This window comes from Staurois parvus, unplaced genomic scaffold (genome assembly GCF_062004578.1).
Source record: "Staurois parvus isolate SC_StPar_1 unplaced genomic scaffold, SC_StPar_1.0 ptg000196l, whole genome shotgun sequence".
Classification (NCBI taxonomy): Eukaryota; Metazoa; Chordata; class Amphibia; order Anura; family Ranidae; genus Staurois; species Staurois parvus.
The window spans coordinates 899,076-920,972 of NW_028317992.1; the positions used below are offsets into that span (position 1 = coordinate 899,076).

At 43.2% G+C, this 21,897-nt stretch overlaps 1 pseudogene; it reads left to right on the forward strand.

The window, feature by feature from the left end:
- The first annotated feature begins 2,917 nt into the window (after nt 1-2,917).
- LOC149461610 (cold-inducible RNA-binding protein A-like) lies at nt 2,918-20,891 on the forward strand (annotated as a pseudogene).
- The last annotated feature ends 1,006 nt before the right edge of the window (nt 20,892-21,897 follow it).

Below are 21,897 nucleotides of genomic sequence, written 5' to 3' on the forward strand. Positions count from 1 at the left end.
AAATTAACCTAGATTCATCAAATATAAAATATGCAATTCATTATTCTGAAAAAATTATATATATATATATATATATATATATATATATATGTGTATATAAAAAAAATAATAAATAAATACTTAAAAATATATACAATGAAATGTCCAATATAAGTAAAAGGTGATTCACATCCCCCGGGCGAAGCCACGTGACCCTGTGGCGCAACGCGTTGGGGAGGGGCACTGACGTCACCACGTACCCGACTCCTATGCACGCCGATTACAGGAAGTGTGTGTCCACACGCCGTTCGGGCTGGACACAGCACACATACCAAAAGCGTTATTTAGTTTTTAAATCTGGAGAAAGCAGACATAATCTGTTGGATGGAGGACCTTACCCTGGATCCATTTACAGCAGAATAGCAGGAGTAAAGAGGAGAACCATTCAGCTTGCTTTTCATAGAAAAACATATCAAGTAACTTTTGTTGTTTTGAGAATTTCCATTTATAGAATATCCGGGATTATGTGAACAGTAAGTTACAGCAACCATAATCAATCCCATTGTGATGGGATTTTATTTAAGATTGGACTTTTACTTATATTGGACATTTCATTGTATATATTTTTAAGTATTTATTTATTATATTTTTTGGATATATATATATTTGATATATATATATATATATATATATATTTTAATAATAATGAATTGCATATTTTATATTTGATGAATCTAGGTTAATTTCTTTATTCAAATATTATTTCAACTCACCTTTATACGGGCTAAGTATAAGGGCACGGCACCATTTTTTATTTTTGTTTGTTTTACATTTACTGTACATATAATGAGGATGTAGCTAGGAGCCTGCGAACTTGTTTTCTCATCTCACATCTTATACAAAAATTTGAAGTGGCACACAGGATATTCCAATTTTAAGGATCTGTAATAAGATTTGATAAAACCCAAGTAATATACCGTATATAGTTGAGTTGGAAGTAATTTTTGTCTCTTAACAAGGCTTGAGCCTAATTTTTAAAGACTAAGTTTACTTTTGAGCATAGTACACCTGTATTTGTGAATGAAGAAACTACAAGTCCCATCCTCCATGGTGGCAGATGGCTTGTAGCTTTTAATAGACTGGAGGGTGTTAATGAGGGCCCTCATAATCCATTGACACTTCTTATTTTCAAAAAAACGCAAGAAAGGTGGAGGATGTGTCTGCAGGAGCTTGACATTGCACACCAATCCACTGATCGCAGGTGCAAAGCTTTTCAGGTTCCGAGGGGACAAAGAACGAATGCACATTTTTTTATGCAAAACTAAGTGCATTTAGTATTTTTTCCCTAACGATGAACTTATCCTTTAAATCAGACTGCATTAAGACTCGTATCTTCTTGCAAAGAACACAAAAAAAAAAATAACAACGGTCAAAGTCAGTTTAGTAGTTCAGCAAAGCTAACTCTTTTTTCTTCTTTAACATTCTGGAGGAAAAAACAATTATTTCACATAGCCATTAAAAAAATATATGACTTAGCTTCCAGAAGCCTTGAAGGAAAGGTCACTAAAATGTGTAGGAAGTAGGGATCTGTAATACGGCGCATACTTTAGAGATTAGTGTCTTGTAAGTTAACAGATTGAATGACTAGATTTTCATTAACATAATTATTAGAGTCCTTATGGGGAACTGGGCCAGTTAAGGATGATCTCACTTTCTCAAAATGGTTGGAAACAAAAGGCGTGCACTTTTTTTCCCTGTGCTTCCCTCCCATATTACAAATATGAAAAACAAAATAAAAATACAACAGATGGAAATCAAACCAAGTGAGGGACACAGAGAAAATGTTTTATAGAAATTTATGTCAGCCATAAAACAGCTTCAGCATATTAGATTTTATGTTTTCATTTATTTTTTGGTAATAAATTTATAGCCAGAGGGCTAGCGAAATCTGATTATCTCCGGAGGGTCATCCCCTGTTTCACAATTCCAGTTGAAGCCCTTAAATTCTTCTATGTTCCCTCCTGACCTCAAGCAGGATTGTGGGAAATAATGATAGATGCAACAGCCAAGTTGTGATATAATGGCAGACTTTACTAGTGCTGTTAGCTATTGATATTCTGATGTTTTCTGGATACGAAATTAAAAAAAGAGTTTCATTCTGGAAACCTTTGCAATACAAAAACTAAAATTAAATCAGAACTAGAACTAATACATTTTGAATTTAAATTAGAAAGTATTATTTACCAGCCTTTCTCAACCCTTTTTTTAGTTGTGGTACCCTTTAAAGGTATACCAAGGCAACCCATTCAAAATTGTAAAAAATTTAAATGTTCCTTATCAATGGTAAGCCTTTGATTATGCACACAACCAATTTGATGAAATACAGGAGAGTCCAGGGGCGGACTGACCATTTGGAAACTCGGGCATCGCCCGAGGGCCCGTGGTCAGTAGGGGGCCCCATGAGATGCCCCTGGTACCTTCTTCATAGGCTTTTTTGAGTTTGGGCAAGGACACAGGGGCCCCATGATCCCCTATTGCCCGAGGGCCCCATGAGTTGTCAGTCCGCCCCTGGGGTGGACTGATCATTTGGAAACTCGGGCACTGCCTGAGGGCCCGGGGTCAGTAGGGGGCCCCATGAGATGCCCCTAGTACCTTTTTCATAGGCTTTTTTGAGTTTGGGCAAGGACACAGGGGCCCCATGATCCACTATTGCCCGGGGGCCCCATGAGTTGTCAGTCCGCCCCTGGGAGAGTCCTAAGATTCACCGCTACATATTAGAGGCTCTATACATGAGTCCTCCCATCACATCAGAGTCCCCCCGTCACAGAGCACCCCCAGTCACATAGGTCCCCTCCCATCTCAGAGCCCCCCAATCAGTGTTTCCTCTTCACATAAGATCCCCACTTTCTGGCTTCAGCAGCATAGAAGAGGGCACAAGATGGAGAAGATCTGGAGGAGACAGACTGCCATGTTTTCCTTAATGCTGGAAGAGGCCCTGTATGCCGTCTACAGAGTCATACATAACCAATGGGGCAGGTGATGCCTGCCGCCATCATCCTAGTAATGAATATTGCTGTTCAACCTGGTCCTAGAACAGCAATGGGCAAACTACGACCCGGCGGACCTTTTAATCCAGCCCGCGGAGCTAGGCTCCCGCTGGGCTCCTCTCACAGTCCGCCCTGAAGACCGGTGTAGCATGAAAATCTGTCTCCTATAAGGATCTGTCCCCCTCGACGTATCTGCGCATGTGCCGGAGATCGCCGATCGGCTGCTAATGCCTGAAACTGGCACATGCGGAGATACGTCGAGGGGGACAGATCCTCATAGGAGACAGATTTTCGTGCTACACCGGAACGGCGCGGGAACACGGCGAGAGGAACGCGCGGAGCAAAGGTAAGTGAACTGACACAGGGGGGACTTGGGGACTTAATATGGGGGATGAATTAATATGGGGAATGAATTACTATATGGGGAATGAATTACTATATGGGGGATGAATTACTATGGGGGATGAATTACTATGGGGGATGAATTACTATATGGGGGATGAATTACTATGGGGGATGAATTACTATATGGGGGATGAATTACTATATGGGGGATGAATTACTATGGGGGATGAATTACTATGGGGGATGAATTACTATATGGGGGATGAATTACTATATGGGGGATGAATTACTATAGGGGGGATGAATTACTATGGGGGATGAATTACTATATGGGGGATGAATTACTATGCGGGATGAATTACTATATGGGGGATTAATTACTATGGGGGATGAATTACTATGGGGGGTGAATTACTATATGGGGGATGAATTACTATATGGGGGATGAATTACTATGGGGGATGAATTACTAAGGGGGGTGAATTACTATATGGGGGATTAATTACTATGCTTACTATGGGGGAATATTACTATACTTACTATGGATGACACATACACATCATTCATCTACTCTTGGTCTGGCCCCCGGGTCCAATATATGAACCCATTGCGGCCCTCAAGTCAAAAAGTTTGCCCACCCCTGTCCTAGAACATCATTAGTTGTTATGGTGTTGGTGGCCAGGCCACCCACACTATGACAACTCAGAACTAGGGCAAACTGGGTCCCGTTCTTGAGGCAACCCGAGGTAATCCAGGCAACACTGTGATTGAAAATCACTGATTTTTACAAAATATGTGTTGGTCATTTTACTCCAATCAGCTCCTATCTGGGTTGATTGACTGCCTAGTTGTTGAAAATTCTATACCTGGCCACGAGTCTCACTGCTCTGGGCACAAGGCAAGCATTGCGTACCAGATAATACTCCTCCTAGTATTGTATCTCTCTTGCAACATATTTTCATGTTGGCAATATGTGCCCACTAAAAAGGAATCCCCATTGCCACCTCCCTCTCTGGCCAGGCTCCAGGATCATGAAGAGTCCAAATGGCCCCTTATCAGTTCATTTTCAATAAGTTTTTTTTTTTTAAATTAATAAAAAGGATAACTTTAAAAAAAATATATTCTCTTCCTCCCTTTATACTCCTCCTCTTTTTTTTCCTACATTAGTTTCTTCTTTCCTCCCTTCCTTTATTCCCTCCTTCCTTCCTTTCTTCCTGGCCATGTTTGGACAGCTTTTAAAACAGGGCCACCTGGAGGGCACTTTAGAGTCTGTCATAATAAAGATTGACTTTAAAAAAAAAAGGTGGGACTATTTAAGGCAGTTAGGGGAATGATGCCGTGGGACAAAAGTATAATTGGTCTCTACAATGCCAGAATCATCTTTTAGGCTGGGCTAGCTGCACCCAAAACTTGCTCTGCTGGAAAGAATACTTACAGTTTTGGCCCACTACAATGGAAAGTAAGGGCTCCAGTGGCTGGGTGAAAGAACCATTCATTATTCACTATTCTAGCCTTGACCACAAGTAAATAGTCACTCAACTAATAAGGTTTTGATGCAAAATGGAAGATGGGCATGTGGCCACCTTGCTTTGTATACATGGGCAATGAGCAGACATGGGTTAGTCAAGAGAAGAACCTACAGTGACAATCGGAACGGTGTTACAAGAGATAACCTTGATTGAAGCACCTCAATAGCAGCTCAATAATAGTTGGCTCATATAACATAGTGTACTTCCATGACAATAATTACACATCCTCCACCAAAACTTGAGGCTCATCATCTCCCCTTAGCAATAGGAACAAAGATAGAATTGCTTCCTCTACATACAAAGTAATTGTACAAATGGCACAGACACTCTATTTGTGCCTCCCTCTAACTTTCATGACACAAACTATGTACAGCATACTGGGCGTTCCAACAGGAAAGCCAAGCACTGACAGTTGCCTTGTTGGCTACTGTTCAATTGAAAATTTATATCAGGCGTATGATTTAGCAATTGGTAAGTTGGAATATACCACCTTGAGACTGTTGTGAGTGGACCTGATTAGCAGCTGGTTAAATTAAACAAGGATGTACCTTCAAGCTTTCAACTAATTCTGCAGTGGTGCCAAGGGTCCAATCTTGTATAATACCACATGGTTGGTCTGTACTTGGAATCTCATGTATCCTGAGACATCCCCTAGATTAAAACATAGCTTTACTGGTGATGTTTAGGTCATAATTGTGAAATGTTCCCTAACTTGACAGATTGAAGTCCATACCTTGAAGGCCAACATAAGCCAAATACATCACATTTGGTTGCTATTACTCTTCTCCATGGTGAACTCCTGCAAAGAATGAAGTGACCAAGCTTATCAGCCTTTCTCACAGAAGTCAATGTAGAGGCATGCAGCTCTCCATCTAGATTGTGAAAGAATAATACCATATTTATTTATTTTGCTTCACGATACGCTGAGCAATAGATGTGCAGAGTGGTTCTGAAACCCTTGTTCCCATAGACAAGGCTTTCCAAGTCAACAATCTGGGACATTTTTAAGACTTTTCTTTTTTAATGAATGAAAATGAAAACATTACCCTTTCAACAAAGGGAACTATAAGTTCATTATTCATTGTTCAAGTCCTACAAGGTCCTGGTAGAGCCTGTAGCTGTCTCCAAGGCTTTAAAAACTCAGCTGGGCAGAACGCACAGCTCACACCTCCTGCTGCTTCTCAAAATTATTGAAATTAGCCATTGGTAACACAGCGTTTCTATGATGAAAATCTGAGGATTTTGTCAAATCTTTATATATATATATATATATATATATATATATATATATATATATATATCTTCTTAAATGTTCTTCTGACAAAAAATTGTCCTTCATTAGACTGATTATCTTGCAATTTTTTTTAAAATAATTTTTTTTTTTTAGAGACGGAAAGCACAAAGCAACAGTACACAAATCACAATCCAATAACCGAAAGCAAGTAAAAGTAAAAACGCAAATGCAAATAACACTAAATCAACTAAACTACCCAAAGCACACACCCTCTCAAGAAAACTCAAAAAAGAGTAGGAGCAAAAACAAATTCTGCCTAAGCAGCTCAATGTGCAAAACTTTTCCGCTTCGGCCAAATTTGTCCATCAGTAAATGTGTCAAAATCAATCACTCTCCTCATCCCTAAATAAACATACAGTGTATGTTGAAGATTTTGCCTTTTCAAATAGAAATGGCAAAGCTCAGTCTTCAGCTACAAGATTTTCTACAATGCTGGTTGATATTTTGGGGTTTGGGCATGCTACTACCTGTACAACATTATGGACACTTAACCAATCTTTTACAAAATTCATGACAGCTATAACAGTGGAATGTGGACCACCCTTAATGTGTATGTAATTTTAAAAATATTTTATTTATTTTATTTTATATATACAGTGGGGATCGAAAGTTTGGGCACCCCAGCTAAAAATTTGTATTAATGTGCATAAAGAAGCCAAGGAAAGATGGAAAAATCTCCAAAAGGCATCAAATTACAGATTAGACATTCTTATAATATGTCAACAAAAGTTAGATTTTATTTCCATCATTTACACTTTCAAAATAACAGAAAACAAAAAAATGGCGTCTGCAAAAGTTTGGGCACCCTGCAGAATTTATAGCATGCACTGCCCCCTTTGCAAAGCTGAGACCTGCCAGTGTCATGGATTGTTCTCAATCATCGTCTGGGAAGACCAGGTGATGTCAATCTCAAAGGTTTTCAATGCCCAGACTCATCTGACCTTGCCCCAACAATCACCACCATGGGTTCTTCTAAGCAGTTGTCTAGAAAACTGAAACTGAAAATAGTTGACGCTCACAAAGCTGGAGAAGGCTATAAGAAGATAGCAAAGCGTTTTCAGATGTCAATATCCTCTGTTCGGAATTTAATTAAGAAATGGCAGTCATCAGGAACAGTGGAAGTTAAAGCAAGATCTGGAAGACCAAGAAAAATATCAGACAGAACAGCTCGCAGGATTGTGAGAAAAACAATTCAAAACCCACGTTTGACTGCACGATCCCTCCAGAAAGATCTGGCAGACACTGGAGTTGTGGTACACTATTCCACTATAAAGAGATACTTGTACAAATATGGTCTTCATGGAAGAGTCATCAGAAGAAAACCTCTTCTACGTCCTCACCACAAAAATCATCGTTTCAACTTTGCAAATGAACATATAGACAAGCCTGATGCATTTTGGAAACAAGTTCTGTGGACAGATGAGGTTAAAATTGAATTTTTTGGCTGGAATGAGCAAAGGTACGTTTGGAGAAGAAGGGGCACAGAATTTAATGAAAAGAACCTCTGTCCAACTGTTAAGCATGGGGTTGGATCAATCATGCTTTGGGGCTGTGTTGCAGCCAGTGGCACAGGGAACATCTCACGAGTAGAAGGAAAAATGGATACAATAAAATTTCAGCAAATTTATGGATGGTAACTTGATGCCATCTTTGAAAAAGCTGAAGTTAAAGAGAGGATGGCTTCTAGAAATGGATAATGATCCTAAACACACCTCGAAATCCACGGGAGATTACATCAAGAGGCATAAACTGAAGGTTTTGCCATGGCCTTCACAATCTCCTGACCTCAACATAATTGAAAATCTATGGATAGACCTTAAAAGAGCAGTGCGTGACAGACAGCCCAGAAATCTCAAAGAACTGGAAGACTTTTGTAAGGAAGAATGGGCAAAGATACCTCAAACAAGAATTGAAAGACTCTTGGCTGGCTACAAAAAGCGTTTACAAGCTGTGATACTTGCCAAAGGGGGCAGTACAAGATATTAACTCTGCAGGGTGCCCAAACTTTTGCAGACGCCATTTTTTTGTTTTCTGTTATTTTGAAAGTGTAAATGATGGAAATTAAATTTAACTTTTGTTGACATATTATAAGAATGTCTAATCTGTAATTTGATGCCTTTTGGAGCTTTTTCCATATTTCCTTGGCTTCTTTATGCACATTAATACACATTTTTAGCTGGGGTGTCCAAACTTTCGATCCCCACTGTATATATATATATATATATATATATTTTTTTTACTTTTTCACTTAAAATGATATTAAAGGCTTGCATTTTTTTTAATTAAAAATGACAAACATGTCTATACGTACCTGCTGTGTGCAGTGGTTTTGAACAGAGCAGTCCAGATCCTCCTCTTCTTGGGTCCCTCCGATGCTCCTGGCCCCTCCCTCCTGTCGGGTGCCCCCCACAGCAAGCAGCTTGCTCTGGGGGCACCCGCTGCTCCGTATGTCTATTCACACACTGAGCCATGGCTTGGCCCCACCCCCCTCTCTTCATATTGGCTCACTGACTGTGATTGGCAGCAGCAGGAGCCATTGGCCTCAGGCAATGCATGAATGCCTGAAGGTAAAAAACCTTGAGCCTTTACAACCACTTTGACTTTATTTCTATCTCTAGGAGGCTAACAAGCTCTGCTGTGATAGGATTGGGCAGGTGACAGGTTCATTTTAGTCAGATATCAGAGCTCTATTGGATTCCTAATATATTCCCTGCCTTCTAGGACTATGCTTGATCAGCTATTTTCCCAGCATTTCATTCTGGATTTCATAAGCTGTGAACAGGACGTACGCACAGCTGAGCATTTCTAGGTTCACTGTCTGCAGAGAAGATTGGGGAGCGGATGTTGTCCGTTGTCCTCCTGCTCATTATACTGAAACTGTAAAAGAAGCTCAGTACATGTTGGAACGAGAAGGCTTGCACATTCTCATACTTATGTTCATGCTCAAAATTCTGAGCAAAAGGTCAATGCAAAACAGGCATTGTCACATCTATGCAAACATATTAGCGTGTGCAGAAAACATATGCGCATGTGTATGTGCAGTATGGGCACTGGCGCCAAATGGCCAACTTAAGCTGGACTCTGACATGGATTGCTGAGTGGTCTTCAGCTAGCTCCTGCTTTACCTATTCTTTGCCCTGTCATACCTGCTCACTTGGGTATGACTTGGCTTGCCCCTAACCTGTCTTTTGATTTCTGCCTGCCTACTGTGACCTCGGCTTGACTCTGCTCCTGTCTTGCATTCCTGTAGCTTGCTGCCTGGTTGTTGATGACCTTTTGGGTTGTGTCCTGGCTACACTCCTGTCTGCCAAGCAAGTGTCACTGTGTTCCAGTTCCTGGTACCTGCCTGTGATCTAAGGTCATCTGCTTCCTGCAAACCCCAGCTTGCGCTACCTTTTACACCGGCCCTCATGTCCTCACACTCCCTGTTATCCCTTCCAGGGCTGTTGGACAAGAGGTGCAAGAGAAGCCCATTCTCCAGCTCGATCTCCACCAGGTATGTGAAAGAAACCCTCTGTTGTGGTCCCAGGCTCCCGGAAGGGGCGGGGGGGACCAGAAACCAGGGAACATGATGCTTTAGTCTGCGAGAGTCCCATAAAAGTAGTCACAGAAGTGATAATAATAAAGCTCAGAAACGGCAGTACAAAACAGAAACAAGTAGTGGAGGTGAGCTTATTTTAACCCCTTGAACTCTGGATGTGCCAGATGTGTCCATATAGCTCGACTAGTTTAGAACAGGGGCGGACTGACCATTTGGAAACTCGGGCACTGCCCGAGGGCCCGGGGTCAGAAGGGGGCCCCATGAGATGCCCCTGGTACCTTTTTCATAGGCTTTTTTGAGTTTGGGGAAGGACACAGGGGTCCCATGATCCCCTATTGCCCGGGGGCCCCATGAGTTGTCAGTCCGCCCCTGGTTTAGAATGTATTCCAGGTATGGTATATTTTTACATAGTTACATTGGTCCAGTTTGGACTAATGTACCTACATATAGGACGTATCTGGCCGATGCCCCTGGAAGCTGGAAATCACTGAAGTAGACACTGCTAATCCAGTGATCACCACTGCCCTGCCTCTTCACCAGAATGGGGCATGGAAGCAAGTGGAGAACACTGGAGTAGCGGAGTCTATTGCAGTGATTTCCAGCTTCCAGGGGAATCAGCCAATTATAGTATATACATAGTTACATTGGTCCAAGCTGGTCCATGGTAACTATGTAAAAATATACAATACTTGGAACTCATCTTTAAAGACGTGATCCTGGCAGAGAGCTTTTGCATTGGACACCAAAGGCTGTGTGTCTAGAGGTTCCAGTGATGGAAATGTTGCCCTGGAGCTTTCCCTTTAAATTGAAGAGTAGCAGCACAAAACACTTTTGAGAAAAAATCCCTAAACCTTTTATTTGTAGCTCTTTTCCAATCAAATATTTAAAGCCGTATTAAACCCAAAACCAAAATATAACACATTGCAGCTTACAATCATTAGATGCGGTGGCTGCATTCGTTTTTTTTTTTTAGGCTTGTTTCCCCTTCTGTTTTAACCCAGTGATCTGGCCAGTAACACACCTCCTGTACTATAGTGAACCCACTCTGGATGAATGATCACAGGGGGCACAGCAGACCACAGCATTGTCAGTCTGAGGGGAGGGAGGTGTTAAATGTATTAGCAGATACACTAACAAATTGAAATTGAACCCAAGTTAATACTTTATACTCCATTACAGGAACCATTTTTTTTTATTTTTGGAATAAAACTAATCATTTTAAGCACCTCTACTGTTCAATGATGAATGCTGTAGCACTTCTGGAAAATGTCACATCAGGAATTTATTCTGGTAGACTGACATTACTGAAAAGTCAATTTTAAGTAGAACTTTAAAAAAAAACATCTAATTTTCATGGTTACAACCTCCGTTGAGTCTCTATCCTTGCATGTATCCCCATGCAGGGAGATTTTGCTGCAATTCATGTCTTGCTGCCTGTGCAAGCAAGGTAAGATTTCTCCTCCTGGCTACCCTTCTTCCTCTCCTCTGAGCTACCCACCATCATCCTTGGGGATTTCAACATCCCTGTCAACCTCGACAACCCGGACACAGCCCGTCTCCTCCACTTAACCTCCTCCTTTGCACTTGCACAGTGCATACAATCCACCACCCACTCCGACGGTAATATCCTTGATCTTGTCTTCTCCAACCGCTGCGCTCCCCACAACCTCACTAACACCCCCTTCCCTCTCTCTGACCACAACCTGATTACTTTCTCTATCTCCTCATCCTCCAATGCCTACCCTTCCAAATGTCACACTACTACCAGCCGTAACCTCCGCAACCTTAACCCTGCCTCCCTCCACTCCGCAGTTGATCAACTCCATGACCGCATCCTCCCCCTGTCCTGCCCCGACTTGGCTATGACCGCCTACAACAATGCGCTGTCAACAGCCCTTGACTCACTAGCGCCTTTAACCACACGCAACATCAGACCCAGACCGCTCCAGCCCTGGCAGACTGATCACACCAAAACCCTCAAACGACACAGTCGTGCCCTGGAGCGACTATGGCGCAAAACCAAATCCCAACAAGCCTTCACCCGATACAAATCTGCCTTCCACACCTACACCTCCTTCCTCCATACTGCCAAACAAGCCTACTTCCTGACCCTCATCAAGGCCCTCTCCTCCAATCCTCGCCGACTCTTCTCCACCTTCAACTCTCTACTCTCGCCACCCCCACCTCCACCCAGCACCTCACTCACTGCCCTTGAGATTGCCAATCACTTCAAAAACAAGATTGACACAATTCGCAAGGACATTGCCGCAACTCACACGCCTTCTCAACCCGTCCCCTCTCACACAGCTACCCCCTCATCCCCCCTCCCCCTCGACATAACCCACAGGGACTTCGTCGCTGCTCAAACTCCCTCCAACCCCCTTCCCCCTCACTCAGCTACCCCCTCTACACCCCTCTCCCATGGCCCCACCACTGCTCTGACCTCCTCTCCCACCCCACCCTACATTCCTCATACTGAAGCTCCCCCAACACTCCTCACCTTTGACCTTACTACCATCGAAGAAGTCTCCAAGATCCTCTCTGATGCCCGCCTCACCACCTGCCCCCTTGACCCTATCCCCACACAACTCCTACAACCTCCCTCCCCCTCCATCCTACGCTCCCTCACCCACATCTTCAATCTCTCCCTCTCCTCCGGCACTTTCCCTTCCCCTCTGAAACATGCACACATCACCCCCATACTTAAAAAGCCCTCCCTGGACCCCAATGACCCGAACAACCTCAGACCCATCTCCCTGCTCCCATTTACATCTAAACTCCTCGAGCGCCTAGTCTACGCCCGCCTATGCTCTCACCTCAACGACAACAACCTCCTCGATCCCCTACAGTCCGGCTTCCGCCCCCTACACTCCACCGAAACTGCCTTACTCAAACTCTCCAACGACCTGCTAACCGCCAAAGCTAATGGCCACTATTCAGTGCTCCTACTCCTTGACCTCTCTGCGGCCTTTGACACAGTCGACCACCCCCTCCTCCTCAAAAAACTACACTCCCTCGGCCTCAGAGATTCTGCTCTCTCCTGGCTCTCATCCTACCTGTCACAACGCTCTTTCAGCGTTGCCTATAATGCTACCACCTCCCTCTCACTCCCCCTCTCTGTTGGGGTCCCTCAAGGCTCTGTCCTCGGGCCCCTTCTCTTCTCCATCTACACCTCCTCCCTTGGCCAACTCATACACTCTCACGGCTTCAACTACCACCTCTATGCCGACGACACACAAATCTATCTCTCAACCCCCCACCTCACCCCCTCGGTCTCCGCCCGAAACACACACCTGTTGAGCGACATATCAGACTGGATGTCGCTCCACTTCCTTAAACTGAACCTCTCCAAAACCGAGTTTCTTGTCTTCCCTCCAGCCCGGACACCACCCCCCATTGACTTCTCCATCATGTCCAACAACGCCACCATCAAACCCGCCCCGCAGGCCAGAGTACTTGGTGTCATTTTGGACTCCAACCTATCCTTCCAGCCCCAAGTCCACTCTTTAACAAACTCGTGCAGACTCCACCTCCGCAACATCGCCAAAATCCGCACGTTCCTAACTCCAGAAACCACTAAACAGCTCATCCACTCCCTCATCATATCGCGACTCGACTACTGCAACTCCCTCCTCACTGGCCTGCCTCGCCGCTGGCTATCCCCGCTTCAGTCCATCCTGAATACGGCTGCCAGACTCATTCACCTTTCCAACCGCTCCGTTTCCGCCACCCCCCTCTGCCAATCCCTCCACTGGCTTCCGATTGCGCAACGGATCAAATTCAAAATCCTAACACTGACGTACAAAGCTGTCCACCATACTGCCTCGAACTACATCACTGACCTAATATCCAAGTACCGCCCAGCACGCACACTCCGCTCCTCACAAGACCTCCTTCTCTCTAGTTCCCTGGTCTCCTCCTCCCATGCCCGCCTCCAGGACTTCTCCAGGGTGTCACCCATCCTCTGGAACTCCCTGCCCCAACCCATCAGATTATCACCTACTCTCCTCTCCTTTAGGCGCACCCTGAAAACCCATCTCTTCAGGGAAGCCTACCCCGCCCCCTGCTAACTTGCCGACCTCCTCCACTCTTCCTACCACTCCATCCCCCACAGCTATCTCCTCCTGTGCCACCATCCCCTCCCTCCTAGATTGTAAGCTTGAAAGAGCAGGGCCCTCGATCCCCTCATGTTTTGCATTGTATTGGTATTGTTCTGTCACATGTTCTGTCCCCCTTTGTAATGTACAGCGCTGAGCGAACTATTGGCGCTTTATAAATGCTGAATAATAATAATAATAATAATAATATATAAATTGATTTACAATTGATAAAGTTAGACATTCAAAGATTATAATGCTGCTCACTTTCTTTTGTTGTTGGCTGTATTCCTTTATAAAATATACCATTCCTTCTCTCCCAGGGCCTACAATGAAGGAGGGAAAGTGGGGGTAATTCTCCCCAGCAAGGACGCACACAGCAATAAAAACCCACAAGTTGTTCTACTTTTTCCTCAATCTATCCAAAACTATAAAAAAAAGGTTTTGAAATTTCACTTTCAACAAACTAAAAACCAAATTGGAAAGTGCGCTTTGCCCTCCCTTTGTCCTTTTTAATTTCAGCGACAGATATGAATTCCATAATAAACACTTTCATACTGAGTCATGTGGCATCATTCATAACTTTGTTTTCCAAGTATGACTCATGACATCACAGATGTCAAACTTATGTAACATATTTCAGGAGACTCTGCTGACTAAATATATGGCGGATTGTACGGAAGAGGCATTGCTGCTCTTTAAATGCAGTCAAATATCTAAGTTATATTTAGAGTAGATGGATGGTGCCTATCCTAGGTCAGATCTGTCATGCTGAGCTTTTCAACTTATTTGCAGGAACTGATACTGATGAACTATTTATTTTCACAGATAAGGTTGTGGTCATTCATTGGGTGGCTAAGGATGTTCCCTCCCGCCGGTGTTAAATGACACAATGAGCATGTTACACTTTCTTTAGCCCAAAAAATGTTCCCACCATGAATTGGCTGGTTGGCTGTATTTGTTCTCCCCCAAGCCAAAGGTTCCCAGTTCTACTACAATTCGACCATAGGTGCATTGGTAGGTTGTTGAATCCAGGGGCGGACTGACAACTCATGGGGCAATAGGGGATCATGGGGCCCCTGTGTCCTCACCCACACTCAAACCACAGCCAAAAAAGCCTATAAAAAGGTACCAGGGGCATTTCATGGGGCCCCCTACTGACCCCAGGCCCTCGGGCAGTGCCCGAGTGCTCGAATGGTCAGTCCGCCACTGGTTGAACCCTAAACAGGTTATAACTTTAGATCTAAATTTTCAAGGAGCTTTCAAGGAGCTCTCTTTGAGGTATCCTTATGGGTTCCAGGAGTAGTCTAAGAAGTTTGGAGAGAGTGAGAGCATCCCAATTCTAGTCCAGTAAATCTTTATTTTTCAAGGCACAGGAAAAATTCAACACTTTTCAGGGGCTCGATGTCATCTCTTGATCAGGGCTTGGAAGCAGATAGAAAGAACATTGAACAAAAAATTGTAACATAGATAATTGGAATTAGCTTGATCCGACTGGTGACTCGAATTAGAGAAACCCTATCCCTTATTTTACAGTTTGTAATCCAGTGTCCTTCCTATTTACTTTTAGCATCCAGGCCCTGAGGAAGTATTAGGCCCCTGAAACACAATGGATTTTTTTCTTAACCTCCTGTTAGGGAAAATATTGAAATACTGGATACTATAATTTTGGTGCTCTCATTTTCTCCACACTTGTCAGCAAGTGTCAAGTATATAAAATATAATTTATATTGGAGGACAAATCATGGTACTTCCCTCTGCCATAGGCTGTGATTAGAGAAGTGTTTCGTTTCAGATTTATTTATTAAAGTGATATCAAATCTTAGAATGTTTTTTAGTAAAATACCAAATGTGTCTATACTTACCTGCTCCGTGCAATGCTTTTGCACAGAGCTGCCCCGATTCTCCACTTCTAGGGTTCCCTGCCAGTGCTCCAGGCCCTTCCTCTTTGGTGGATGCTCCCATGGAAAGCTACTTTCTATGGGGGCACCATGCGAGATCGCTCCCAACCCGCCCTGTCTGCGTCCATTGATACAGAGCGGTTGGCTCACCCCCGCCTTCTCGCCCCCATGTCACATCATATGATTGACAGAAGCAGAAGCCAATGGCTCCCCCAACTATCAATCTGCCCAATAAGCAGGCAGACAGTGGCTAGAGCTGCTGCTCTCTTGCACATCACTGGATTGGATCGGGCTCAAGTACGAAGAGGGGGGCTGGGGGGGCAGCTGCAGCACAGAAGGTTTTTTACCTTAATGCATACAATGCATTAAATTGAAAAACATTAAGGATTTAGAAACATTTTAGGTCAATCTTTTCGTTTTGTCATATTCGTTAGAATGATTCCTTTTCAGAATTTGTTTTATATATTTGGATTCCTGTCATATATTTGTTGTTCTGAATCTATTTTTGGGAAGTTATTTCAGAAGATTCACATTCATTCGTTATGTCCTTATGTTATTTTAGTGACTTGCATGTGACTTGCTACTTGCTTGCGACTTTGACGTTTTTCTTGACTTTGGCCAATCATAACAAAACAATGTGTAAAACATATTATAGAACTTACAAAACCCTCTGAAGTCGCAAATAAATAAACAAATGAATACAAATTAATTTGTTGTTTTTGTTATAATTTATTTTGGATTCATTGAAATCCTTTACTATTGTGATTTGAGGACTCGGATATATCCGAAAATGTTGTCCGAATTTCAATTCGTAACTAAATGAATAGCACATGCCTAGCTGTGTTCGCAGGTCTGAATGGGAAGCAGATAGCCTCCATCTGTCACTGACTATGGACTCTGATTTGGCTGATGTCTGCATGGTGAAGTATCACCACCAAGGGCCACCACTAGGGCCAGTGCAAGGATTTTTTCTGTTCAGGTGAAGATGCAATCTAAGGTCCCTAACTCACATTCATACATACACATACTAGGGCCAATTTAAACAGGATCCAATTAACCTACCAGCATGTCTTTTGAGCTTCATCCATCCTGACCTCCTACTCCGCCCGCAGCCCCCCGGACTGACTCCTCCAGCTGGGTGCACATCTCCATCCTGCCTGACAGTGTGCCCTGCCCCCTCCTGGCACACATGGGGATCTGCCCACCGCTCTGCCCACCTCTACATCATTGGATCTGCTCTGGCAGCGGTATACATTCATCTTCCCCAAGCCTACTGCTCTCTCTGGCTATCTCACTCTCACAGCAGCCTACTAAACAGCAAACATACTAAAACTTCCATGCTGCGATCTCTCTCCTATGGGGTGCAGCATGGAAGTTTTAGTTTGCCTGCTGGCGGGAAAGTTATTTTAAAAATCCAAATCCCCAGCGAGTGGCTGAGGATCCCGCTTTTACTGCCCACCCCATACTGGCACCTTTAGGCAGCTGCCTAAGCTGCTTTGTCCTGGTGCTGGCCCTAGCCACCACCCAAATGTATCTTATTAGTAATAGCCCGCAAAGCAAATGTCCCTCAGCTTTACAACCCAATCCTTCCATGCATGGCATCCAAAATATATTATATGTTAAAGCAATGACATCATTGCTTCATCTATGACAGTGGTCTCCAAACTGCGACCCGCAGGCCCTTTGCTAGCCTTTCTCTGGCCTGTGGGTCACTATTCCTCGCAAACATATGAGGCATTATTCCTCCCACTGTCAACAACGTTTAGGCACCCTTCCTTCCACTGACACCAGTAGTTGGACATTATCCTTCCCACTGACACCAATGAGGGGGCACTATTTCTTCCACTGACACCAATGATTGGATGCTATTCTTCCCACCGATATCAGTGATGAGACATTATCCCTCCTTCGATTAACCACATGTGCTTTATAATTTTTTTTGCTCCTACTGACCACCATGCCTGAGGAATTGTTTATGCCCACAGATGCTGGGGCATTTTCTACTGCAACTGGTCACAGACCGGGCCCCCAAAAGTCTGAATTAAACTGGCCCTTTGCTTAGAAAGTCTGGAGATCTCCTGATCTATAACATGCACTTTTGCACTTAAAGTAAATTATTATTATTTTTTTTTGTAAAATAACAAACACGCTATACTTACCTACTGTGTTCTTGGATCCCCCACAGGCTCTTCTGGCCTCTCCCTCCTGTTGGGTGTCCCAAAGCACGCAGCTTACTATGGGGGCATTGGCCCCGCCCCCTCTATTTCCTCATTGGCTAACTGGCTGTGATTGACAGCAACAGGAGCCAATGGTTTCCGCTTACTGTCTCAGCCAACGAGGAAGCAGAGATCCAGGACAGCCGAGGCTGTTGTGCACATTAATGGTTCGCAATGGGGCTCAGGTAAGTAATGAGGGGGCTGAGAGCACTTCTGCACACAGAAGGTTTTTTACCTTCACGCATAGAGTGCATGAAGGTAAAAAAACCTTGAGCCTTTACAACTACTTTAACAGCAGAAAAATCACTACACTCCAAGATGTTACGTGTTGTAGAAGTAGAACAGAAAGCATTATTGCCCAGTTGAAAAGAGACAGAGAGTGTAGATGGGTGCTGTTTAATAGGGCTATCTACAGAAAACACAATTTTACAAGAGAAAAATACTACACTCCAAATATATTACATATTGCAAAAGTAGAATGGAAAGTGTTAATGGACATTGGAAAGGGACAGAGAGTGCAGATATGTGATTGTCTGGGCAGGGCTGTGGAACGGACAGGTAGGCCTAGTGGCAGGGTAACGCACTGGCTGACGACAACCACCACCAACAGACCGAAGTACCTCAGGGCGCAGAGTCTAAGTCCCAGGCTGCCCTTCACCAGGGCCCCTGATGGTGGGGATGGACTTGACGCAGCCAGGAACCAGGTCGCGGCCCCCGAGACACCCCGGCTGTGGTAATGGCCGCCGCCAATGGCGTGTAGCTGGTGAGAATGACAATAGCGTAGTCAGGCAAGCCGGGTCAACAACAACGGGACAAAACAGTACAGAACAGTAGACAGAGAATCACAGGTCACGGGCCGGGTTCAGCAACGGAGGGTCAGATCGAAGGAAAACACAGAGAATGGTCTTAGTCACAAGCCGAGTCAGAATACCAGAAGAGTCACGAGCGTATACACAGAGCTGTAGCAAGACCAAGACACAAGTGCAAAGAGCATGTGCGGATCACAGGCTTATATGTACTCACACCCCTCTGGGGGATGGACCTCAGAGACCTGAAGGCATAAAAGCTTCCCACCATGCTCAGCAGAAATCCAAGATGGATGCCAGCACATGGAGTAACATAACCTCTGGGAAAAGGTAGGACCTTGACAGTGATGTTCAAAGGAGCCACCTATAGCAGATGTGTCAGCACATATGCAAAGTCTAACATATCTTATGGACACATCTCCCTGCACTGAATGATAATTACAACAGGTTAGCATGACTTTGTATTCCTATTTCGGTGGCTCATTAGATGCTCTTGGAAAACAGACAGTCAGAACTGTTTTTATTTAGTTTTTGGGCTCACCTACCTTTCTCCATTTACAGCACTACCTGCCTGGAGTTTGCATGTTCTCCCCATTCCTTTGTGGGTTTCCTCCGGGTATTCCGCTTTTCTTCAAAGACATGCTGGTAGCTTATTTGGCCCTGCCTAAATTAAATCTAGTATGTGTATGTACAAATGTGATTTAAGGACTCTAGATTGTAAGCTCCTTGAGGTCAGGGACTGATGTGAATGTACAATATATATAAAGCATTGCCTACATTGATGGCGCTACAGTGACTTAAAAAAGTATTTATACCCCCTGAAATTTTCCATATTATGTCATGTTACTGCCAAAAATAAGTTGCTGGGAAGATGGATGGAACCAAATACAGGGCAATCTTAGAAGAAAATCTGTTAGTGTCTGCAAAAGTCTTCAGACTGGGGCGGAACTTGGACTATATTACAAAGAAGAATGGGCAAAAATGTCCCTCTCTAGATGTGCAAAGCTGATAGAGACATTCTCAACAAGACCTGCAGCTTAAATTGCAGCGAAAGGTGGTTCTACAAAGTATTGACTCCGGGGGGCTGAATACAAATGCACACCACACTTTTCAGGTATTTATTTGTAAAAAATTTTGAAAACCATTTCTCATTCTCCTTCCACTTATGGCCACTTTGTGTTGGTCTATCCCATAAAATCCCAATAAAATACATTTATGTTTTTGGCTGTAACATGACATTTGGAAAATTTCAAAGGGTATGAGTACTTTTTCAAGGCATTGTATATAAGTACCTGTAAATAAATAATTATTACAGCATCATTATCACAGAGGCTTTAGGTTTGGCCTTCAAAAAATAATAAATTATCCTGGCGCCAAATACTTGATATAAAATAAAAAATAGACTCTGCATTGCTGGTTTTTGTTGGACCTGTAGGGCTCAGCTTTGAGACAAACAAGCAGAGTCTATAAGAAGTGTTCAGTAAATACGGATACATCTGTGAGGTGGTTGTGGTGAAGGATCGGGAGACCAAGAGATCCCATGGCTTTGGTTTCGTCACCTTTGAAAATTGTGACGATGTGAAGGATGCCATGGAGGGGATGAATGGAAAGTCCATGGATGGCCGTCAAATTCGAGTTGATCAGGCTGGAAGGTCCTCCAGCGACAGGAGAGGAGCCTATAGAGATGGCTCATCTGGAGGAAGAGGATTCTTCCGTGGAGGCCGAGACCGTGGTGGTGGTGATCGTGGTTTTGGAAGCAGCTGGTTTGATAACAGGAGTGGTGGCTATGGTGGTGGATCCCAAGAATATTATGGCAGTGGCAGGAGTCCAGGAAGTTATGGGGATCGCTCCTACAGAGATGGTTATGACAGCTATGCCTCACATGAGTAAAATACCTTCCTGACTCAAGATCGTCCTTCCAATGGCTGTATTTATAAAGATTTTTGGAGCTTCGCTGAATCAAAGTGTAGTATGTCAACTTGTGTTCACTTTTTTTATATACATTTGGTTAATCTTGACGGCCTCACTGGTAGAATGCGAACAGCTGTTCAAAGGTTGTTATCTTTGGGGTACACTTATGTTTACTTTTTCTTTCATACTTTTCTATTGAGGCTGCAGATACGTGAAGCTTTGTAAATGAGCAGATTCATGCAGCAGTAAATGGTGTTGCACAGCAGAATGGAGTGATGCTTTTTGCATTCGCATCCCTGTAAATGGGTATGTCTCCTACTACAGCGTGGTCTTACTAGATCTTATTTTGAGCTCTTGTTTTGAAAATACTGTTTTAGTGTGACTATGTAGTGCAGAGCCTGGCTGTGCTGCAATCAACAGCTGTACCACCTTGATATAACTAAAGTGAACAAATGTCACAAGATATTCTTAAAATGTTTGTTTGTATTGTCCTTTCTTTATACAAATAGTTAATTTGAATACTGTACTGAAGTGGTTACAGAATTGTATTTACTTTCTTTTTTGGCTTCACGAAACCTATTAAAAGACAGTCTGAAAGAAAATAAATAAATAAATAAATAAAAATAAATAATAAAGAATAAAATTGGTGTTTGATTAATATTTACCCCTCCAGGGGTTTTAGGTTTGGCCTACCTTAACAAATAAACGTGTCACTTGTGATGATAGATACATAGATAGATAATGTAAGTCTGATTGTATTTTATATTTATTGGCATGTTTTTGTTCTCTTTATCCATAGGGTCTACCTTGTTATTCATGATATTAAACAAATATAGATGTCACTTATGATCTAAATACAATCTCTGATATTCTTCAGAGACTCAATCTGTTTACAGATCTGTAGTTACATTCAACATTCTAACACTTTGGAAGTCAAGAGTCTCCAATCTTGTATAGCGTATGTAATAGACTGTGGTCTAAGCACCCTTATCTCCACAACACAGGTTTTCTGGAATTATAGAGGTGTTGACATATTTGTTTGTGTCTCCAAGGACCCTACAGCCGCTATCAGATGGGTTCCCATAATAAACAAAGAGTAGGCTACATTATCCATAGCGTATGCTCATGCCGTGTGCAATATATCAGGCCATTGCCTTGCTGCTATCCTGAGACTTCTCTGGTCCAGCATGAAACCCGATGATCGACAGAGCTTCCAAAGACATAAAAACGC